The 9,949-nt window shown below is 47.6% G+C and overlaps 1 long non-coding RNA gene across 1 annotated transcript; it reads right to left on the reverse strand.

Annotated features, from left to right (window-relative positions):
• Nucleotides 1–6,780: 6,780 nt before the first annotated feature.
• On the reverse strand, nt 6,781–9,708 carry LOC144139767 (uncharacterized). The gene is made up of 2 exons (XR_013316301.1): nt 9,576–9,708; nt 6,781–8,175 (listed from the first exon to the last, which is right to left on the reverse strand). It is a non-coding gene; the product is annotated as an uncharacterized LOC144139767 (long non-coding RNA).
• Between the last annotated feature and the right edge of the window lie 241 nt (nt 9,709–9,949).

Here is a 9,949-nt window from a genome sequence, read left to right on the forward strand (position 1 = left end):
TTTTCTAGCCCTGTATTTGCCGCAGACCATTCCTCTCTGCTGGTATTTAAGGCGCACTGCATCGGTCAGCCCGTACTTTATCGTGCGGGAAGAGTTTTGAGTCTGCCGTTTGCGCTTTGCGCGCCCGCGTTTTATTTTTATTATGGATGTTCGGTAGACTTTTATGGAAGTACTACGCATTCTTTTGTTTGGCAAACGTTACAGGAAATAAGGGATCCGCGAGAGTTGCAACCTTCAGGTAGCGCCATGAGTAGCGCAAGTAACGTACGTAGTGTTGGTTATTTACCGCTCGTCGCCTGCTGTTCGACCGCAGCCAATTTTCCCAAGATGAAATTTTTCGAGCGGAATTTTCTAAGCGTTAGTGTGCACCCAGTTTTGTTGTCCACGGCGCGAGCAAAGGACGCTCGGCGGTCGCCGCGAGGCGCGCGCTCACCAGCGCTCGGCAATTTATTTGTAATTTAATTATTCACTGGCAATTTATTGGTAATTTATTGGCAATGTTTAACTCGTTACACGCCGCACACGTTACGCGCTACACATTACGGCCAGCTAAAGCAGCTCTGCTGTTAAAAAATGCCATGTATATGCAATTTATTTTGTTAAGTGTTTTTCTTTCTTTTGCAGGTTTCCCCTGCGTCCCAGAGGATCCTTAGCGTATAGCTATATCGCGAGTGCCCCCCTCCCCGATTCCAACCTCAGTACAGCCCGCAAGTTTCCGGATGTGCTTTCAATGTTTGCGTTTTTGTAGTGAGTTTGTAGCTGAGTTTACGTTTTTGTAGCTGAGTTTGTAGTGAAAAAGTGTGTTGGTGCGGGCTTGTTGGTACATAACTGAATATAGAAAAACAGCGCTAAAACGGGACAAAAGAACGTGACAAGACTGCGCGCTGACTAACAACAACCGTTGTTAGTGACCGTTGTGTTTAGTGACCGTTGTGTTTAGTGCACCGAACAAACTAAGTGGGTTGTGCGCCAGAATTAACGGGGAAGGAACTGGCACCAACATCTGCTTGAAGAACCACGCCCAGCGTTTCGTTGAATGCTCGTCCGGTGTAGTATGACATTCCGTTGTCCTGTGGTAAATCATACACGGGCCAAACAGGGCGGTGTCTGAACGATAGGCTGCGAGAACACGCGAACACAGTGAAAAATAAAACTGGCAGTAATTTGGCTCTTCACTGTGCGGAATGTGCGGATCGTAAATGTACAGCCGGTAAAACGCTTGTCTATAACAGCGATTTCAACTTCAACCAGCTACATCCGAAAACTGCCGATACATACTCGTTCCAAACATGTCGGAGGCAAAAGCGAAGGGCTAAGACTTTAGAATTCCGCAGTACTTTTATTCAAATCCCGCCCCGGCGGTGCAGGATAGGGCTGAGAGTACGAACGCTGTGTTATAGACAAGCCTTTTACCGGCTGTACCCCTCTTATCGAGCAGACACGTGTGCTAAGAAAGTTTAAAGGAAAAAGTGCTAGAGAAATCTACGAAGCACATGTCATCTACAAGCGGGGGGTTTCATCTGTCAGTAAGGCATCCATTGAATTGTTGGAAAACGAACTTAGTTATTTTGATCACTGAATGTTATTCTCGCACATGCGCCTTGTGTATTCATTGAATGTTTGTCTCCCTTTCTTTCTTTTCGTGTTTTCCGAGGGTATATATTCCGCCACGGCGAAATAAAACTCGTTGTTGTTAGTCAGCGCCCAGTCTTGTCACGTTCTTTTGTCCCGTTTTAGCGCTGTTTTTCTATATTGAGTTTGTAGATATAGCGCGTCGTTTACACGGTATGAATAACGCTGAAAAACATGGAGAGCTTCTGCACTTTTAAATGCCGCTACACGCGCGACCGCGTCAAGAATCTGTCTGTGCGGTGGACGAGGAGCCCACTCTTGGGTGTATAGGCCTCCTGCGCTGAATTGCTTGACATTCAGCGCCCCTACTGGCCGACGCCTCTAGGTAGTACAAAAGCAGACGACCCTCACCACCCTCCATGCGTTTTCAATTACAAGCCAGAGCGAAAGTTGGTTGTACTTAATTTAATCACATTGTGGTGCGTTTAATTGACTGCATACCGAATGAAATGCCCTTAAAGTAGTTGCAGAGGCTAAACAAAATAATATCGCCTACAAAAAGCCGATTTATCGGCATTTTTTTTGTTGAACGAGCTGTCGTGATCGTCCCGGCGTGGGGCAGTATTGCCAGGTCGGGTGGTCTAACTTCTTTCTTGACGATAATTATCGTTCGTTCTTCTTGCGTGAGGACGACACAGGAAAGTTCACAGGTAGCATAAACAGAACGTTGCTGAGCCTGAGGTAACTGTAAATGGTCGCTTCAGCAGGAGGATGCCAGTGGACGCGAGGAGCGCAGCCGATTCAGCGGACACTGCTGGCCTGGCGACGCCTGGAAAACGAGTGGAAAATTTGTTGTTACTTTCGCAAACTAAATGATTCTTGCCTAACATTTTACGCCACACGGTTTACGAACGGCGGAATACACGTATACTAGTGAGTAGGTGAGGCAATACCGTCAAATAAATAAATGGAGCGCAATTAAAGGACGCGAATTAAAGGACGCAAGCACCGAATCGCAAGTCCGTTCCCTGCTTAGATGTGTAACATAACTCAGCCGCATACATGGTGCATGGCCCATATATTTACATAAGATTGTCACTAGCTCTGTTGGCTATCTTCTAGTGCAGGGGTCGTCGCTAATATGAACGCCGACACGCGAGTTTTGTCCTCAAAAGGGATTGGACGGCGAGACGAAAACAGATAAGAATTCATCGCTTCCAGTTGCATTGTCCCCCATCTTCACACTTCGCCAGATTATTGCCAAATATTATTGGCAATTCGCTGATTTTTGTCTTTTTCCTTCAAAGCCACCCCCCTCTCCCACCCGATTTGCCGTCCAGCCCTCCACCGTGTCGACTTCACGCAACTCGGCACTATACCTCGAAACGTTGCCAATCCTTACTTTTGTCCATTAAGAGCGAACTTGGAATATATGACGCAAGGGCGTAATTAAATACGGTGAGAGCATAAAGGAAACGCAACGGCCACTCATTTCGCCCGACCACTTTGTTTTACGGCCACTACTTTCAGAATCACAAACATATTTGACGCTCATGACACTCGCTGCATTTTGTGACTGAGCCGCGGAAAAAAAACTCGCGCCAATCCACCCCGTGAATGTGGTTGGAAAGTAAAGCTGTAAACGGCACCCACAACGATTACCCATGCGACGTCACTTAAATTCACTCACATAGCTCTACAAATAGTAAAACCAGATAGAAGTGAAATTCCCTTAACCGCACAATTTATTACTTCAAAGAGATATTCTTGGTGAGCTTAAGTCAATGCATTATGCATGAACGGTGGTTGGTTGAGTTTTATTGGTGAAGCACAAGAGTGGAAACTTTTTTTATAAAATTAAAGTAAACTCCAACACGATGTTAGACGATCTGACTTTTCCGTCCCTGAGCCGCGGACGGAGGCAACGAGATTTGCGGCAGAGACGGAGGAGGAGCACGAGGAGGAAGAAATACTTCTGCTCAGATTTCTGAGCGGCCCAGAGTGCAGCCCTGGGGAGTGATTCCTTCTTCTGTGGGGCCCATATGCAGTCCGGCCGGCCTCTGTTCTGTCCACCCGCTTAAGCTGGGTAGGTAGAGAACAGCAGCATCTCCCATTGCTCTTGTTGGGTAGTTGACGGAAAGAGAGGAGGGTGCTTAGGGCTAAAGTCGCACATCCCGATTACGGGGCGGAGTGTTCCTACTTCTGAGCAAAATTTACATTCAGCGTCGTAGCGATTCGGATGCATTAAGTGAAGACGCTTAGGCTGTGGGAAGGAGCCCGGATTGTATGAGCAGTAGGGTAGTTGTTCTCTGGAAAGGTCAAAGTAAGACGAAGGTGCGGTCTGTCTCAGAAGGCGATAAGGCTGGGTTATCTCTCTGAACGTGACAATCGGGTGACTGTCCTCGTGCAGCTCCTTAGCACATGAGGTAATAGCGCAGGCTTGTTGGGTGGGCGTATTCGTTGACCTCCATTGAAGCGTACGGGGGTGTCCAGATGAGCTGAATGGAACCGTTTGGGGAGTGGTTTTTTAGCTCGCCCAGTGCAGGTCAGGACATATAATCCGACAGGTAATTCCAGTAGGCTTGCTGGGAATCGGTGACTATCCTCCGAACCCCTGGTTGAGTGAGAGCCAAGGTGATGGCTGCCTCTTCTGCTGCCGTCATTTCTTGGGTCCTAAGCGAGGTACACGCAAGGAGGTTGATTCTGGAGGTAGCCACCATGATGGCGTATTGCTGTCCTCGATGTTTGGAGGCGTCTGTGTAGATAACTGCTTGATCCCCACCGAGGGTGGTATTTACCGCTTAAGCCCGTGCTTTTCGGTGACCCTCTTCATGTGACGGGTTCATATTTCTAAGCAAAGGGAGAATCTTTAATTTTAGTCGCCCAGAGTCAGGGAGTACGTCAAGCGGAGTGACAATCCGGGCTGCCCAGCCAATCTGGTGAAGCATGCGGTTACCCACCAAAGTTCTGAGTCGGACCTTCTGGTTAGAAAGATGGCCTTCCATCAGCTCTTCCACAGTGTTGTAGAGCCCCGTGCTAAGCAGCCTCTGTGTGCACGCACGCATGAGAAGACCAATGGCCTGCTCGACCGCCTTTGTAATCATTATATAAAGCATCTCTATGTCTGCCTTGTCGAGGAGAAGACAGGGGGTTAGCGTAAGTGACTCTCGAGAGGACAAAAGCTTCAATTGATCGAAAGTTACCGGATTCCTTTAGGCCTCGCTTTTTGGTGGCAACTCGCCTGATCATGTGTATGATTTGATTAATGCTGTTTTTGAGGCGCTGCAAGGCGACGTCACTCTTGGTGTTAGCCTGGAGATGTAGGCCCAGGATCTTGATGCTGGGGCTTGGAGTGATGGCCTGGCTGTCAAGGAGTATTTGAATGTATTCCTTGATTTGGCGTGAGGCCGAACTACAAGGAGCTGTGATTTTTTACGTGAACACTGGAGGCCACAGGCTTTAGCACATTGGCGTACTAGGGGTGAGATGTCATGCATTGGTGTAAGCTTCCTTTAATTTTTGTAACTCTTAGCGCATGAGCAAGGTGCGCACAGGGCCGCTAGAGGGGCGTGAGTGGTCGCGTGGTGCTTTCACGTGGGATTCAGCGAGAACGCCGGGGGAAAACCCGTAGATGTGCTTGGTGAGTACACCACCTGTCTTCCCCTTCTTTGCGTGGGCACGTAGCTAATGCGGTAAGACAACGGGCTCTCGCTTTGTTAGTCTATTAGTTCCAGGTTCCATTCCCGGCGGTGCCAGTAAATTCTTTTATTTGTTCGCTGGAGTTTTCTGGTGACACTAACGGTCGCGAAAGAACCCTTGGGGGGTAGAGGTAAAAAGCTTTGCTTTAAAAACGGCAAGCTAGCGCTGCAATATGTATTGGTAAGGATGACGCAAACCAGCAGTCTTTATTGAAAATGCACGCATTAGTGCGCAGGTGCGTAAACGTACAGCTCACCGGAGCGGACGAGCCTGCATGCGGTCCGCGAGACTCGTTGGCTTTTACGCGTGATCATCGCTGATTGCGTTAATCTTCTGATCGGCTCTTGTTGAAAAGTCGTTGTCACTAAGCGTATTAGTATAAACAAGAACCTTTCATTTCAAATTACACTTCATACCATCATCGATCGATGGATCTGCGAGTGGCAGAGCGCCGTCACCGTCCCAGCACTTTCGTCGACGCTGTAAACGTATTTAGCGCTGTAAAGCTTTTTTCCTCAATGCCAACTTGATCGCCGGACGAGATCGGCCGCGTCGTGGATGGGCTGGAGACCGTGCAGTAAAACAATCGGCAGTATCGAGCTCATTTTGCTTCTGTCAGCACGGAATCCTATGGGACCCCCGCACCTTTGCACTACCCAGAAGTACTGCACGGAAGCCGGTTTCGCAGCGCCCCCTGGGCAGCGCAGGAGCCCTATACGCGCGATACGGTAGGCACCGCAGCAGCTAAAACTTGTCACCGTCCGCCAGAGCGGGACTATTGCTGAAAATGACTTTATACATGTGTGAGAGGAGGTGACAAGTGCAATAAAAGATTGCGCTCGTGATGGTCTTCGGCGCGGCTTCGTAAAGCACCGACTGTATAACTGCGGCGATGCTAAGCTTTTTCTGAGTGTCACACTCGGAAGGACGTGTTCGCCGCGACAGCGCCGAATGCGGTGACGCAGGCGTTTCGTTAGTCATCGGTGTGAATTCTCATTTACTGTGGTGAGCGAGCATGTTGTATTTAAGACCCCCTATCTGGCCTTGAAACGCTCGTCTCGCCTATTCTGCTGTGCTGACGCTATCGCGGCCGTCGTGAGAGCATAGAGAAAGAAATACTGGTAAGAGTGGACACTCCCATAGAGCCCTGCGGCCGAATGACTGTACTGTAGTGTAGCGCACCGAGCGGACGGAGAGCCAAACTACTAACCATACTTTCGTTCACTTTCGGTTTCGGTTTCGCGGACACCGATTTTGGCGGGTAGTTTGAAGGACTGGAAAGCGCTGCTCACGGCGACGGGCATCGGTACAGTATTCGGACGCTTTCATGCAATAATTAGTGTTTATTTGAATATATCATTCTCAGGCTTAATGCCCGTATGCTTTTACAAAAAAAAAAAAAACCTTTTTCTGAAAACGTGAAATTGCAATTTACAGTACCACTCCCACTTGGTTAAGAATTATGTCGCGTGTTCAAATGTTGCCGAGACACATAAAAGAGACGCACCATAAATGAAGAAATATTTATTGCATGGCACTAAACGGAACAAGTTCAAATTGTCATCCTTCTTTGCAACACACATATAATAATAAACAGTGAGTAATACACAACAGAGACAATACACAGTAGTGACAGGAAAATACGTTTCCAGGAATGAAAAAAAATGCACAAGTAAAGGTATCACAACCACACAAAGGATTTTTTCTCCACGGTAATTGAAAATGCAGAAAACCCAGAAACTCAGCCATCCACAGGTTTACTTGTATCTACGACACCCTCAGACTCTGTGCGCTGTTGCAGTCATACAAAAATATCAACCATAACATAATCTAGACACTCGGATACTTGCAACTGTTTACAACCACTATCTCCGCAGATAATTTTCTTAGTCTGGCAATTTCTCCAGTTAGGATGTGAAAGAAGGGAAAAACTTTGGCTTTGATGGCCTTGCTTATTTGATGAACGCTAATGAGATCTATTGCCTCGGGGCAACTCCAAATCAGTAGCAGGAATTGAACAGAAATCCCATTTATGTGGAGATGCACACGCAAAAGGTTAAGAGGAAAAAAATCAACTTCCTATTGGTTCCTTGCAAGGGTGCATTTTCCCAAGAAGCCGGGTTACCTTCCGAAAGCGTTGCCTTCCCAGTAAAGGCAAAGGGCCAGGCGGGGATATTTTAGGTACGTGCACGTAGTCAACCGACAGGTTCCAGGCTCGATTAAGGCACACAAATTTATGCCTTCCGCTGTCAATACGAACAGTCTAATATAAAAAACAGGAAAGCAGTATATGCTTCTCGTGTATGAGACAATGGTGGCACATTACAGAATCCCATAAGCATTTGACAACGTAGGTCCCAACATGGTTCTCTGCATCTAGGCCAGTCCGACAACAGGCAGCACGTATGGTGACAAACGACATTTAGCATGACCTCTTACCCTGGCAGTCTTCATAATGTAAAAGGGTTTTTGTGAATGTACTGTTTTCACAATATTACAACTAGCAGCAACAATAACTTGCGAGTGGAGTTTGGATACTGCATATGCTGTTAGTGGTTTTAATGATATGAGGCATGCCAGTGATAAAAAACCGTTTGTTCCTTGAGTCAACGATAGTCTTTTCAGTGGTCACGCCTTATTGAGTGCCGAGACTTGCGTTAGATTTTAGGTGCTATTGGCAAGGTTCAGTAGATGGAATACAGTTGCGGCATCCATCAGAAGCATCAATAAGGTAGCAAGAAGCATTGCAGGCAGTCATCAATACAACTGAATAACTCTGGGAGAACAGTTGGCACGGCCACTTTTGTGAGTCCTGTGAGGGCAGGATCCATGAAGTGCTTGAACCATGTTTGGTATGACGAATGCAGCTGGCTGGTTGGCTCTGTCTTGAGGGCACCTGTAGACCTGCACAGGTGATAGGTGATATAGTAGACAAACTGCTTGCAATGACAGATGATATGCGAATAGTCTGTAAATTTCACTGCAACTAGTATTCAAGTATTGCCTCCAGTGCATGCCACCTATTTAAAACACAAGTTCTCTTATTCTATTCAGCAATCATGCGGTCAAGCTATTAGCAACACTTAAAATATGGGTCTTTGTAATTTCGCAACACTGGTTGCAATGCAATGCAATTCACCTATTGTTTGGGTTAACAAGAATGATAACGCTGCTCACATAGCCTGAATCCCTTTGTCTTTTTTTGTAAAATCAGGACGAAGAGCGAGAGCGAGCTGAACGTTAAACAAACCTGTTGCCCCACGGGCTCGCGAAAGAAACGCATCCCGAGAACGGGCACCTGGCGAAAGTATATTTGGGCGCTGTGTGGGCACCATGGCAAGCAGCAGTGAGCGTCGTACTGAGTACTACTGACCGCTAAAGGCCATGCCTTAAAAAGATATGACAAGAAACACACAGTTCCGACTGAATAGGTGAAATCTGCGCAATACGTGTTTAATGAAACTAGCCAAAATATGACCTGAAAAAAGAGAGCAAACGCTTGAAGAAACGGCAAGTGTGGAACAGTTGTATGCAATGCCTGCGATACCGGAATTGATATACGATGTAGAACGAAGACCAAATTTGAAGGTTTCAATGCACTGCGCGCTCACCCCGCCTCGAGCAAAGCTGTTATCTGCCGACGAAAGACGCGTTTTTACCGTACCTGCCGCGCCAAAGCGAAGCGACGAGCGCGCGTTATCGGCGTCGGCGAGCGGGTTCGCTTTGTACGCAGGCAGCTTGGTATGCACCCATGTGTAAAACTTACGATGAGTGTACGGCTGCTGGTTATGCCCAGATAAGCCAAATTAATGTAGATACGGCTACTTCGCCGTGTACGTTAGCCCGGACGGCTTTGCAGCGCATCACGGCCATAATAGCAGTAACAGTTGGCCAAGCTAGCAATGGCTAGCTAGTATAATACAACGCAGCCTGCGGCTCACGTAATTCAGTGCAGCGACAGCGCACAACGCCTGCTTCGCCTACGGACCGCCGGCCGGCCGGCCACTTCCGCAACTCACAGCCGTCGTTTGCGGCGGCACGTAAACGCTACGTGCGACGACGGGCGCGTACCGCTGGCATCCCTCAGCGCTAGATAAAACGGCACAACCAGCCTAAAATACCATTACGTCCAGCTAAAAAATGGTGTCTTACGCCTTTCCGGGGCGTTTCCAAAGCGCTTATCTTAAAGACGCAGCACTAGCTATGCCTGATTCCCTGAGGTTACGCAGTGCTCGCAGCGTTTGCAGTACAAGGAAACGTAAATATGATACGCCACACCAGCACTTTAAAAAAGAAAGTCTCACCTTTCGTTCAGGATGCAAAACCGATGTCGCAAATAAAGCGCTAGGCGTTTCCTTCTCAACAACAGAGGTTAGCACGAGGCTGCAGAAACGCACGTGCAAACGCTGCCGAAAGACCCAAATGGCGGCTTGCGCTTGCGGCTTGGCCAGGCTTGGCGCAAAGAAGCCAAAAAAATTTACATTGACAGCCATTCAACTTATTACACAAATAAAAATGTGAAGTCTAATGTGCAACAAAATTTTAAAAGTATAATATTGTGTGTTAGCTTAATTTTAAATATATAGTTTTTAACAACTTGCGCCGACTGCCGGACGGCGCACGAATCAGTCCACTCGGCCGCGATAAGCCCGTGTGTCCACTCTTCTAATTTTTTATT

This window comes from Haemaphysalis longicornis, unplaced genomic scaffold, assembly GCF_048455015.1.
Source record: "Haemaphysalis longicornis isolate Haplotype H1 unplaced genomic scaffold, Haemaphysalis longicornis Haplotype H1 scaffold_1, whole genome shotgun sequence".
In the NCBI taxonomy this organism is placed as follows: Eukaryota; Metazoa; Arthropoda; class Arachnida; order Ixodida; family Ixodidae; genus Haemaphysalis; species Haemaphysalis longicornis.